We start from the raw sequence: 13,284 nt of genomic DNA, 5'->3' as shown, positions 1-13,284 counted from the left end.
ATTGTTGTGCCTCAATCATAAGGATTCAAAATTGAGGGCACATTCGAGGGTGAAATCTCCATGCACCTTAAGATAGATTAGATAGTGGTCAGACCCACTCAAAGGAAGAATCTTTGCATAGCACACCCAATTAGTAGCCCCCCAATCACCAGCTAACATGAATCTATCTAGCTTCTCAACAATGATAGAAATCCCACTCCTTATATTAGTTTGAGTAAACTAGCCATTTCATAAAGAAATATCTAGCAATCCATTGTTTGTGCAAAAAATTGCAAAATCTCGTTGCCTTTGACTAGCCCAACCTAGTTCCTTCTTTCTTCTCCCTAGGATTCAATATAGCATTAAAGTCATCACCCAAAAAAACTAGATCATTATCAAGATTTTAGATAACCCTTGAGAGGGACTACTAAATCTCTCTTTGCCTTATAAACTAGTTGGACCATATACATTGATCAGTTTCACATTAGTGAACAATTGTTTGGAAGCAAGTTTGAGCCACAATCAAGATGAGTCATTTTATTGTAGTATAGTCTCTACAGTTTCTAGATTCAAAAAAATACCAAGTCCCCCTAAATCCCCTAAAGGCTCAACAAAGATATGATTCCAAAATGAAAGCCTACGCCTAAAGCAATTCATATCTTTCAATATTATCTTAGTTTCTTGTAACAACATTAAATCTAGCGTCACCTAATCCAAGAACCTTTGATTAGGCACACTTTTTCAAGGGAATTCCAGCCCCTAATTTTCCATGAAAGGACCTTCATGGTACCTGAGAAAGGGTGGATCCCTTTCCCTATCTCAACAATATATCTTGATTTGCAGCACTTCCTGTTATGGCCATCTTGTCCTTAACAGATGTTGGTCCTTGTTTGTTCATGTCTCCATTATTGGGTTTACCAATAGTCAATTAAGTTTGTCTTATTATTCTATTATCCAAGATTTTTGGGATATTAGAAAGGACCAAGGTATCTTGGTCATCCAAGTCCTCAATTAGCCCTTCATTAGAGTTTGAGTATAATCCACCACTACTGTCTTGTGCCCCTTCAAAGGAAGATTCTTGGTTTCTAATAGGGGAGATTGGAATATCTCTACAATATTATTGATTTTTTAGACTACATTACCTTGTGAAGGTGTAACCTATGGTTGTATATAATCCATCCTTCTATCCCCAATGTATCCCTATTATACTATTGAGACTTTCATCCTACCAGATTTATTCTATGCCACTAGTCTCTCTTGTTCTGCCAAGGGAACTATATTATTTTTTAGGTTAATGACTTGATCAAAGAAGGCATTCCCCTAATGTGTCATGTTTTCATTATTCATGTTTGCATTCCATAAATACTCCTTTATGGTTGCATCCCTATGGTTTCCTTCATAAGGCCCATAGTATAACTCAATGCTTGTCTCCCCATTGAAGAGACTATATATTTCAGACTTTTGAGTGAAATCTTGAGTCCATGCATTTGGGTCAACTCTAAACCTCAAATCTATGTTCAAAAATAAAGCCTCCATTGAATAATATCCCCATCTCTTTCTTATCATGTCCTCTGTTATTTTTAATACAAGATCATCTACAACATTTTTCTCTAGCCTCTTACCTTTTCCTCCTCCATGTCATACAAAAAGTCCACATCTATCAATTGGGAATGTTTCACTATGATTTTTCACTGCTAGATTCCTTCCCCCAACTAGATCTCTATTATGTTAGGAATGGGATAAGCTTCCTAATAGTTTACTAACATTATTAACTCCCACTATGAGATCATTCTTATCTACTCTTTCCTCATGCTTCAAATATATTCCCACCTTATCTCCAATGATTTTCATAGGTGCTTGATCAAGATACTCAAAGGGGATATTAAGAACAAAAATCCATATTGGACTCTCATCCACCTTTTCCTTTTGTGCATTGAAATTAGGACACTAGTGTAGCATCAAAATTCTTCTACCATCAATGACAAAAGGGCCACTATTCATAACCTACTCCTTATCCTTTGTCATTGACACTATCACCCAAAAAATCTATTGAAAATGGGTTCTAGGCTATTTCATTCTCCTAGGGTTTTAGAGTATAAATATTTGATCCTAGGGTAAATTGGTTTACCACCCGCCATTTGAAAAAAAAGGCATGCTCTTTCATATAACTAATGACATCGCTCTGTTACTTATTTTCTATGGTTACCATGGAAACCAAAACATGATCATTATCATGGCTTACCAACGGAGTCTAGGTAATATCTTTGAAAGAAAATCCTTCTCCTATCCATAATCTATCATAATATTTCCTAGCCAAATCTATAATTCTACATCTAGACCTAGACACATAACCTAGTCTCTAATATAATGCCCATCTATTGAGTTTTTGTCATTGTTGTTCCTATCGCCAAGGAAGGTTTGACCCATTTCTTGAATCTAGAAAACCAATCTAGTTCTATCTGCTAAAATTTCATTTCCTTCTTGCTCATCCATTGTAATTTTAATTCATGCATGTGCTACTTAAACCCTAAACTTCTTGCACCACTCTCCATCTATTTGTTTCTCACTAAGGAGGATTTATGATGTTCTAGAGATAAGAGTATGATATTTATTTGATTTGAATTCTCTTATAAATCCTAGGAAATGTGAAGACAAGCCCATGTTAGTTAGATAAGCCAAAAGACCCTTGTATCATGTCAATTCCATTTTCCTTTGTATACATACAAGCAAGTTGAATATATCCTCAAGAAAATAATTCAACATTAAATATAGCTATCTCTACTTTGAACAAATGAGTGAAAATTATTAATAATGTTCACAAGCCTAAAGTATCCCATAACATAGTCCACCAAGAAAAAATACTCCAAAATAGAGTTCTAAAGCATTAATCCTCAAGAAATTCTATAGGTTGTTTGGTATTTCTTAGATTTCTACCTTATTAGAACTTACAATTATATTTTTGTGAGTTATTAGGATGTAGAAGATTCATGTAGTTCTTTTGAAGTGTTTATTTATGCTTTTCATCCCACAAATTACTCTTGTTTTATTTCATTGAGGCTTCTAGTGTTGGGTTTTGAGAACTAAATGATTTTAAATTTCTACTGTAGGAGCTGGTATATAAGATATATGCAAAACCCACGAGCAAAAATCATGTTACAAGGAAGAATGAAGCAAAGAAGAGAAGAGTGGCTCTCAAGATGAAAATGTATTCAAGAGAGGAACAAATGAATACTGAGTTTTGCAATATACAAGGAGTGAGTTCCTTATAAAGGAAATCAAACAAACTACATAAGGTGACTTGCTAAGCAAGTTACCACTTTAGAAAACCCTAAAGTTGACCTAACCCTAAAGGGATAATGTGATACTTAATAAAAGGAAACTTTTATTAAATGTCACCCGCATGATTCATTTTGAATGTCATCCACATGAAGTGACAAAAGTCAAGCTTCAATAGTGACTAAATAGTGAAATCTTAAGGGTAGATAAAGGTAATTCACCTTTACTCTAACACCCCCCCTTAAGATAAGCGACAATGCATAAAGAAGCAAGGCAACTACAAAGTACAAGGAAAATTGGGTCCTAGCAGCAAGGCCTGATTAGGTACCCAATCACAACCAAATCTCTATAAAGTGGAGAAATAGAGAAAATTGCATGGGAAAAACTCTACTCCAAAAAAGAGATGTGAAAACAAGTAGAAAAACATTAAAGGAAGGAAGGCATCACTAAGACCCCCCAAGAACATCTTCCTTCACTCCAAGCACCGTGTGCAACTGAAGATAGCACGGTGATGCAAAAAATTTAGTGAAGATGTCGACAACCTGTGCTTCTGTAGGAATGTACTCCAAGAGGAGAACACAATCATGAATCAACTATTGAATGAAATGCATGTGGATCTCAATATGCTTAGTACATTGATGCTCTACTAGGTTGCAAGAAATATGTATGGCACTTTGATTGTCACACCAAAGCATAGTGGGACTATTAGGAGGAAACCCAAACTCAGTCATCAACTATTGAAGCCACAAGATATCTTGACTAGCTAACACTATTGCTTGGTACTTGTCCTCTATATATGATAATGCAATAGTATATTGCTTCTTACTACACCATATGATAGGACCCGATTCAACATAGAAAACAAAGCCAAAAGTAGACTTCCTATCATCAACATCATCGACCCAATCTGAGTTAGTTTAACCAATAATGTATGGGGATCTTGTAGTGTAGTGAAGGACAAAATGTGTAGTGCCCTAAATGTACCTCAAGATACGTTTAGCAACTTGCCAATGGCTCTCATGAAGTTCATGGGAAAACTAAGAAATAAGACCAACTACAAAGGAGAGATGAGGATGAGTGTGTGTCAAGTACAAAAAAATTCCTACCAATTGTCGGTATAAAGTAGGATCCACTGAAGCCATAGAACAAGTGGTAGACAAGACAACACTTGAGTAAAATGGTGTAGGTACAGGCTTGCAATCAAGCATGTTGTAGCATCGCAGCATATCAAGAGTATACTTTTGCTAACAGATGGAAATACCATCGAAAGTTTGAATAAACTATAGGCCTAAAAAATAGTCCAAAAATTTGAGATTTGTCATCTCAAATGGTTCCATCAATGCTAGTTGAATACTCCTAATCATGGGAGATGAGCTACCAATAATGATGAGATCATCAACATAGAGAAAGAGTATCACAATATCATCCCCCTAACATTGAATGTACACTATATGATTAGAATGACAACATGTGAAGTTTTTAGAAAGTAGGAATGAGTCCATCTTCTCATACCAAGCCTGAGGGACTTGTTTGAGACCATACAAGGAACACTGAAGTTTACAAAATAATGAAGAGTCTTGCACAAATCCTTGAGGCTACTCCATATCAATCTCCTTTTGAAGATCACCATGCAAGAATGCACTCTTCACATCCTTCTAAAAGATTGACCATCCCTGTGAAACTGCTAGGAAAAGGACAAAGAAAATAGAATTCATCTTTGCTATAGGGGAAAAAGTCTCAGAGTAATCAATACCCTCAACTTGTGTGAATCCCTTCGCAACAAGACATACTTTCTACTTATCAATTGAGCCATCTACAACATACTTGGTACAGTACAACCACTTGCACCAAACCAATTTTCTTCTTTTTAGAAGAGTACAAAGATCCCAAGTGTGATTCTTCATCAAAGAAGAATACTCCTCATCCATAGCCAAATCCCACTCTTGATGTTTGATCATCTCTGAGAACCTCTATGGATCTGTAGAAATAGCATGACTCAAAAGACTAGAACCAGATGTCTAAACTCAAGTATGACAGATATTTGTAGGATTGCCTACCAAAGAACCAATTGACTCAATGGTAACATGGGCCCACATGGGAAAAGGTGGACCAAGTGGTGGTGGTGGAGGAGATGGATGTGGTGGATCATCATCTACATCATCATCAAAAGATGGAACATCCTCAAGAGATGAAGAGGAAGGAGTAGGAAATGAGAAGGAATTCAAGGAGGGAGAATCTGGAAGAGGCAAGCACTCATCAAATTGGACATCTCATCAAAACAAGACATCTATAGGCTTAGGATCAAACAACTTGTACGCCTTCACATCCTCATAGTAACAAACAAAGATGAGTGGTCAACTCTTCTTCTCCATAGATTTCTTTTAAGCATCAGGAATAAAATTTCATGCCTTACTACCAAAAACTAGAAATGTGGAAACATTAGGCTTGGAATGAGACCAAGCCTCCTCAGGAGTCATCTTTCACAATGCCTTGTGGAGCATCCAATTCTAAATATAGTTTTCACAATTGATCGCTTTAGCCTAAAATGAATACTGCATATCCCATGATTGAATCATGCAATTTGCCATCTCCCATAAGGTTCTATCTTTTCTCTTGGCAACACCATACTGCTGAGGGGTGTGTGGAACAAAAAGATGATCTAGTAAACCATGCTCAATGCAAAAATATCTGAATTCCTGATTGATATACTCCCCCCAATTATCTGTGTATATTCATCTAAGAGAAAATCTAGATTTCTTCTCCACAAAAGTCTTAAATATTTGGAAGGAATCAAAGACATTAGATTTGTACTTAAGAAAGTACACCCATGTACATCTAGGGATTCATCAATGAATGTGAGCACATAGTGGGCTCCTAAAAAAGGAGTAGGAAAGTACATAAGATCACTGTGAACTAACTCTAAGGGTGCCTTAGCACAAGTGGCTATTCTTGAAGGAAAGGGATCTCTATGATGCTTGCTAAGAATGCATCCATGACAAACACCATCAGTGCAAGAGATCTGTGATAGCCCAGAAACAAGTGCTTGTGTACTCATCTTTTGTAAATTGTGGCAATTGAAATATCTGAAATGCTCGTGCCAAAGCTTTCTTATGGAGTCTACAGGTGCAAAAAGAGAAGAACCAACACTGTATGATATCTTAAAGCCATCAAATTGGTATAAGTGAGACTGGAGATCCACACTTCTAGTAGCGATAACTTAATTAGGATCAAGGAGATCTCAAATAACCACATCATGTGGTGAGAACTCAACTATTTTACCAGAGCCAGAAAGTCAAATCTAATAAACTAAAAGAAGGTTTGTAGAAGTGTTAGGAACTAGGAGAATGTTGTGAAGAGAACCACCACCCAGTAAAATTGAACCTGAATCAAGAACTAGGAGCTGTGTAGTGTCACCAACTACAATATGTGGTGTGGTACTATGAACAAGTTTGGTGATCAAATCCTATGAGTAATTCATATGGTGAGAAGCACCACAATCAATGATCGAAGATGATCCTGAAGATAGGGCTCGTGCATGAGTAGCATGACCCTTCTCCATAGACAAGGAAGATGACTGAGGAGAGGAGGTGTGATGTTGTTGATGCTCACTCTAAAGCCTCTAAATGTTTCCAACACTTGGAAATTGGATGTCCTTCTTTGCCAAAAAGACTACAAGGATCACCTATGGACTTCTTAGTCTTGGAGGAAGACTCACTAGATTGAGAAGAATTATTCTTCTTATGGTTGGATTGTGGTTTGGAAGGAGACTATGTAGATGGCTTAGAGGGATTCTTATGACCAATTGAATCTCTCTTGGGCTTTAGTGTTTACTTCTTCTTCACCAAAGATGATTTTGTAACCAATGTTGTGGTATTTGATCCTAATAGAGAATCCAATTGGAAAAGCTTGGCTCTTTCTCTAGTCAAATGATCACAAAATTCCTCAAATGTGGGCATGGTCAAATTAGTACCTAATGCATCCATATTTGAGTGAAAATTAGAGGAGAAAAACTACAAATTTCCCCGAAGCTTTGACGGTATTAAGAAAATGTATTTTTTATCTATCTTTGTCTTGTCACAACCTTGTAACAATGATTATTGTTGCCTAAACTTCATTAGAAATTCCTTAATGGATGAAAAAGAATTAGGTACAAGTGAAGTAAGCTCGGCCTCAAGTTGGAGTGCTCTAAACTCATTCACTGAACCAAACAATGATTTAAACTTAAGCCACATCTCTTGAGGAATATTACACTCATCGAGATGGAATTGAAAGCTATCTAAGATGCTTAAAGAAATTCAACCCATGGCTTCATCCATTTTATTAGTGTGATGAAATGATTTTCATGGATTCTGAAATAGCAGTTGATCCTCATTCAAACAAGATCATAATCCTTTAGAACAAAGAAGTCATGTCATGGCAATCTTCTGTGTATGATAGTTATATAGGGATAGAGGAGATAGACTAGAAGAGGTCTTGGCCATTGTGAAAAGAGTAGATTATGGGTTACAAATGTGGGAACAATTGAAACAATACCCCCCATAATACAAGAAATTGAACCCCAGCATCTAAAAATAATGTGTATACAATGAGAAAAGAAAAACCACTTTAGATGAGTGACTTATGTACCTTTGAAAGATCTGAAAAATAGGATAGTAGATATAGATATAGCACTGCATAATCTTTCCAACACCTTTTGGTTGGTCAAAAATGGAGCTTGAATGCAAAAGATATGGCCCTTAGAGTGAAAAAAGAAGTTCAGCCTTTGATAGTGAAAATAGGTGACTAAATAGTATCAAAATCTAATGAAACCTCCACCATCGTGATGGGCTCAAAACTACCTTTTTGATGATATTTTTTTTTTCAAAAATAGAGTCTAGATACTCAAGTTATGAGCAAAAAGCTCAATGTTGCTCCTTATGGCCTAGAAGGGCATCCAAAGTGCTCATGTATGTTGATGTCAGCACACCATTGCATTAAATTTGATGGCCATATGGCCATTACTAGAAAAAAATGGTTGCTTACATGGCATTTATGTGGCTACCACATGTCTAATGTATGTGGCAGGTGAGACAAAATAGGTGCCACGTGGAAGTGCTGACATAGCTATCTAGGCCCAGGCATTGATGTGGCATATGCTGCATGGAAAGTGCTAGAGTTTCCACATTGGTAGCTTAAGGGGCCACCTAGGTGACATAGCTTATGTGGCCATAGATGGTGGTGGCAGCAAATGATGGTGGTAGTAGGTTGTCAGTCATTGGCAATGGTAGTAGTGAACGATGGTGGCTAGTCCTGGCAACATTTGGTGAGGTTATGGTCGAGCGTCGGTGGGGTCATGGCTATGGTTGGGTGGTGCTCACGAGCCAACTAAAGGCTACCACATGGCGGCCTATGGGTGACCCATTTCAATATTTTTTTAATTTTTTCTAGGCCTCATAAGGCATGCCTAGGCATCCAAATGCCAACGGTGGCCAAATGAGATGAAGTTTATATGGAAATTGGGTTTTTTGGGTGCTCTGAGTCCAATGGTGTGGTCTATTTGGGTTCAAAGTGATCCAAAAAAATTGACCCCCCAGATCCACAAAAAATACATAAAACAATGCAAAAAAATGCCTCCAACAGCAACTTTGTCACAAAATAGAAAAACTTTAAATGAAAATGGGGGTTTTTGGGCCCTGTAAATCCAACAATGAGGTCCGTTTGAACTCAAAATGCACCAAAAAAATACACCCCTTCAGAACCTAGAAAAGGGTATTTGAAAACCTTCAATCGAAAAGCTTTAAAAAGAAACTTCAAACACAAACAAGAAGCTGTAGGAAAGCTCTAATACCATGTAGGAGTTGGTGTGCAATATATATGCAAAACCCAACTTCATAGAAGCCACAACAATCACCTATAAGCAAAAATCTTGTTACATGGAAGAATGAAGCAAACAAGAGAAGAGTGGCTCTCAAGACAAAAATTTATTCAAGAGAGGAACAAAATGAATATTGAGTGTTGCAATATACAAGGAGTGAGCTCCTTATAAAGGAAATCAAACAAACTACATAAGATGACTTGCTAAGCAAGTTACCAGTTTAGAAAACCCTAAAGTTGACCAAACCCTAAAGGGATAATGTAATATTTAATAAAAGGAAACTTTTATTAAATGTCACCCACATGATTCACTTTGAATGTCATCCACATGAAGTGATAAAAGTCAAGCTTCAATAGTGACTAAATAGTGATCTGCAATAGTGAAATCTTAAGTGTAGATAAAGGTAAGTAACCTTTACTCTAAAATCTATGACCTTCCTCTCTCTACATTAGGGGTTCCCAGCCTCATGGAAACCCACTTAATCAACAATGTGGTCTACATTGGGGGGTTTTTTTCCTCGCAAAGAATAATTACATTTTTAAAATGTTAAAGTTATTATTTTTGTCATTTGGTTTGGGAGTTCATCACTTCATGATACAGTCATCATTTTGGGATTTTTCCCCAAGTTGAACCATTGCAATTTTTTAACAATAAGTTTTATTTTTTACATTTTCTTGAGGATTAAATATTCAATATAAATTATTCCATGATTTGAGGTTCTTATCCTACCCAAAAATATTTGGTTCTTTAAAACACTAAGATGCAACTAGCTAAACTTTTTTTGTCACCATTTTAGAGCATGAACACTTCATCTTTTTTGTGGAAAAAATCTCTTTAAGTAAGAGGTCATTAATTTTAACATTTGTTGACAAATTTGTTAGGAATAAGAGTCATCAAGACTTCTTGACATTTATTTTTCTCAAAGATTGAGGATCTTGTAGGAGTCGAGTCTTAGTTGGTGATGGGGGTTCCAAAGGAGAGTTTACATAATTGCAAGTTGTTTATATATACTTGTCTATCTATAGAAGATTTTTGTGATCCAAAAATCTCTTCAAATATGTAAGTTACAAGTATGCAGTTTTTTTCTAATTTCAAAGAAACTATAATGAAATTAATGATGGTGGGTGCAATTCTTTGGGTTTTCTACTGAGCCTTGCTTTTGTCTTCCATTAATTCTCCTGCATGCAATTTTAGTTTGCATTGTGGGGCAAGAAGTTTAGAATTTGAAACCTTTATTTTTTTTCAATTTCTTGTAATTTTTTGTTGAGGAGTTATTTTTGTTATATGATTACTTTGTTTTTTCATTTTAGTTACTAGATTGATAAATCTATTATGTTTACCATGTCGGTCAAGGGAAAATTTAGAATTTTTCTGTTACATTTCAATTATTCAATTATTAGAAAAGGAAATTTTTAATTCTTTCAATAGTCGAATGTCTAGTTTTATTTTGAATGAGATTATAGATACATACAACTTATATTTGGTGTAGAGTGAGTTGGATCACATTCTTTAGACTTGCAATAATAGGTCATTCTCCATTGTAATTTCTAATCATTATATTGCAATTAAGCCAACATGAATATGCATGAGCATAGGTAGAGTCTAAGTGATTTTTAATGTAGTGCCTCTCATGTTTGCAGTCTGTACCTTGTCTATTTTGATTCGAGAGATACTTGATACTCTTATTTTATGTACTTTGAGATGACCTAAGGGTCAAATGTTATACTTTGATTTAGTACCTTAGATGCTTTATTGCTATACTATTCAGTTTATCATATTTGCATGTTGATGCCATTTTGAGATGACTAGTTGGATGTACATGTTTTTTTATTATGTTATTTGATGGGTTTTATGCTATGGCAATTTATGTCATTCTTGTCTCTTTATGCTTTATGTGAATGAGTGATGTAAATGGATTAATTAGGTATTCAATGCATTATTTCTTTAGCTATGATATTATATGCAATTCTACTTGATTGTGTGTTTTAGTGTGTAGGAATTATATCCCTAACAGTGGCACATGGAGTTAGTGATTAACCAATTCATATTTTACCAATGTTGTCCCTATATGGTCGACGTATCCTTATTTTAAATATTTAAATTACAAACCTTTTGATGATTATTGAATCAAAACTCATCTGTATTATGTGATTAGACCAGTGAGCATGTCTATGCATTTAGAGGTTTGCATTATAGTGAAAATTGTTTAGTGATTTATGTGATTTGGGGTTTTCAAAATTTAATTCTTCTTGAAGTTAATTTCTAGTAGCTTTGCCTTAGGTGAATTCCCATTACGAGGAATAACTTGTTTTCATTTGGGTTGAATTAGAGTCTAGCTAGTCTAATTGGCTATTTTCCCTAATCGAATATTCACTCAAAAAGTGAATAAGTATTGAAAAGGTGATTTTATTATTCACTTTTCACTTTTTGAAAATACAAATTTGAGAGCTTTTCTTAGAATCCTATTTTGGAGGATCACATTTCTATTCATTCTAGGAGCTATGAGCATGGGATCTTTGTGAGGTCATTCTTGTTGGATTTGGCTTGGGTAGACCTTGCTTTGTCATGATTTCTAGTAGCTTTGATGGACATTTTATTTTTTTGTGTAGGTTTTAGTTTCTGCCCCCTTTGCTATCAGGTAGGGCTTTCCCATTTTATTTTTTTAGTTTCATTTTAGGTTCTATTTTTGGTAGTCATTTTTCTGGAGGCTGAGAACTAGTGTTCCCCTCTTTTTGTTTGTTGGTTCTACTCGATTGGTCGAGTATGAATATTTTCCCAATTTTTTGGATGGGGGTTTGGGGTTTTGCACCTTTATGTTGGTCGCTTTTGTATACGATGTCTGAACCCAAATATTATTGGATTTTTGTGGTTTTGTACCCAAAGGAAAATTGGTTTTAATTTTAAATTTTTTCAATTTTTTGGGGCTTTTACTTTGTTTTGTGTATCGTCTTGTTTTCTCAAGTTTTCTTGGCATGAGTTGGGTCATGGACCTAGATTATCCATTTGGATGTTAGTCAAACCTTTATTGCACTTTAATGTTGAATTAGGATGGGTGCCACATCTGTCCTCCCAAGTTTGTTTCTGGTTGAGTGACTTTCTACATTATTTTCTCATCCAATCCTTGTGTTATGATCTTCATGATGGTGGTGTGCCACACACTAGTATGTGTGCATACATTTGTCGAGTGACTTGCAAGCCTCGATATTCTATGGTACTTCTAGAATTTATGATCATTGGGGTTGGGTTGGGAATTTGCATGCCTACGAGCACTCATCATTGGATGAGCCTAGGTAGGGTACTTTAGCATATGGAGGGGGCTTATATCTCTGCAAACTGGTGTCTATTTCTTGAGGGTTGGCATGCAAAAGCTTTGTAAATAAGTGATAACTAAACATAAACATTGGGTGGTAATAAAACTTAAAGATAATATAAATGATTCAAGATGTGCTCCTTTTGTTGGGAAGTGTAAAGTTCCTAGTACCATCCTAGGCTTATCAATGCTAAGTGACTCTCCATGATGTTAGCCCCTACTTAGTAGCCCATTGAGTTTCTGACCATGACCTATAGTTTATGCATTGTCTATGCCCTAGATTTAGTCATCATATTGTCTAGCATGTGTGTTAGCCATGGACATTTGCTTTGTGTGTGTTTGTGGTTGGATCATTATCTCCATCAACACGATGAGAGTGGACCTATGAGTGCTACGTGGTTGGGAGGTGTAGCTACCCCTACCACTACTAGGGATCAATGTACAGAGTTAGTCTATTATTCTAGCATGACCGTTGTTGGATGTTTTCACTTGGTACTTCAAGTTCTAGAGTATGCTTCCTTGTGGTTTATGCTTTCATTAGGATTCTTGTATATCATGTTTAGATGATGTTAGTTATTGACACATTTCCTTATTATGATGACTAGCATATGATAGATGATGTTATCTAGTTTTGTAGGATTATCTTATGATTTACTCCTAGCATGATAGATATCCTTATGCTTATGTTTTAGCATGTTTTAGTAGTGATGTCCCTATATGATATTACCGACGATTTGATCAGTAGCTTGGGATGTTACGTGCGAGGGATGGCTAGGGTCCATGATGGCCTTATGATGCTATTATAGTTGGAAGGAACCGCATACTTAGTTTGGTTGTTTTACACATTGTGATGTTATTTTTTTTA

This window comes from Cupressus sempervirens, chromosome 8 (genome assembly GCF_028749045.1).
Source record: "Cupressus sempervirens isolate cs-2001-9-10 chromosome 8, ASM2874904v1, whole genome shotgun sequence".
NCBI lineage: Eukaryota > Viridiplantae > Streptophyta > Pinopsida > Cupressales > Cupressaceae > Cupressus > Cupressus sempervirens.
This window is presented reverse-complemented; position numbering follows the sequence as displayed.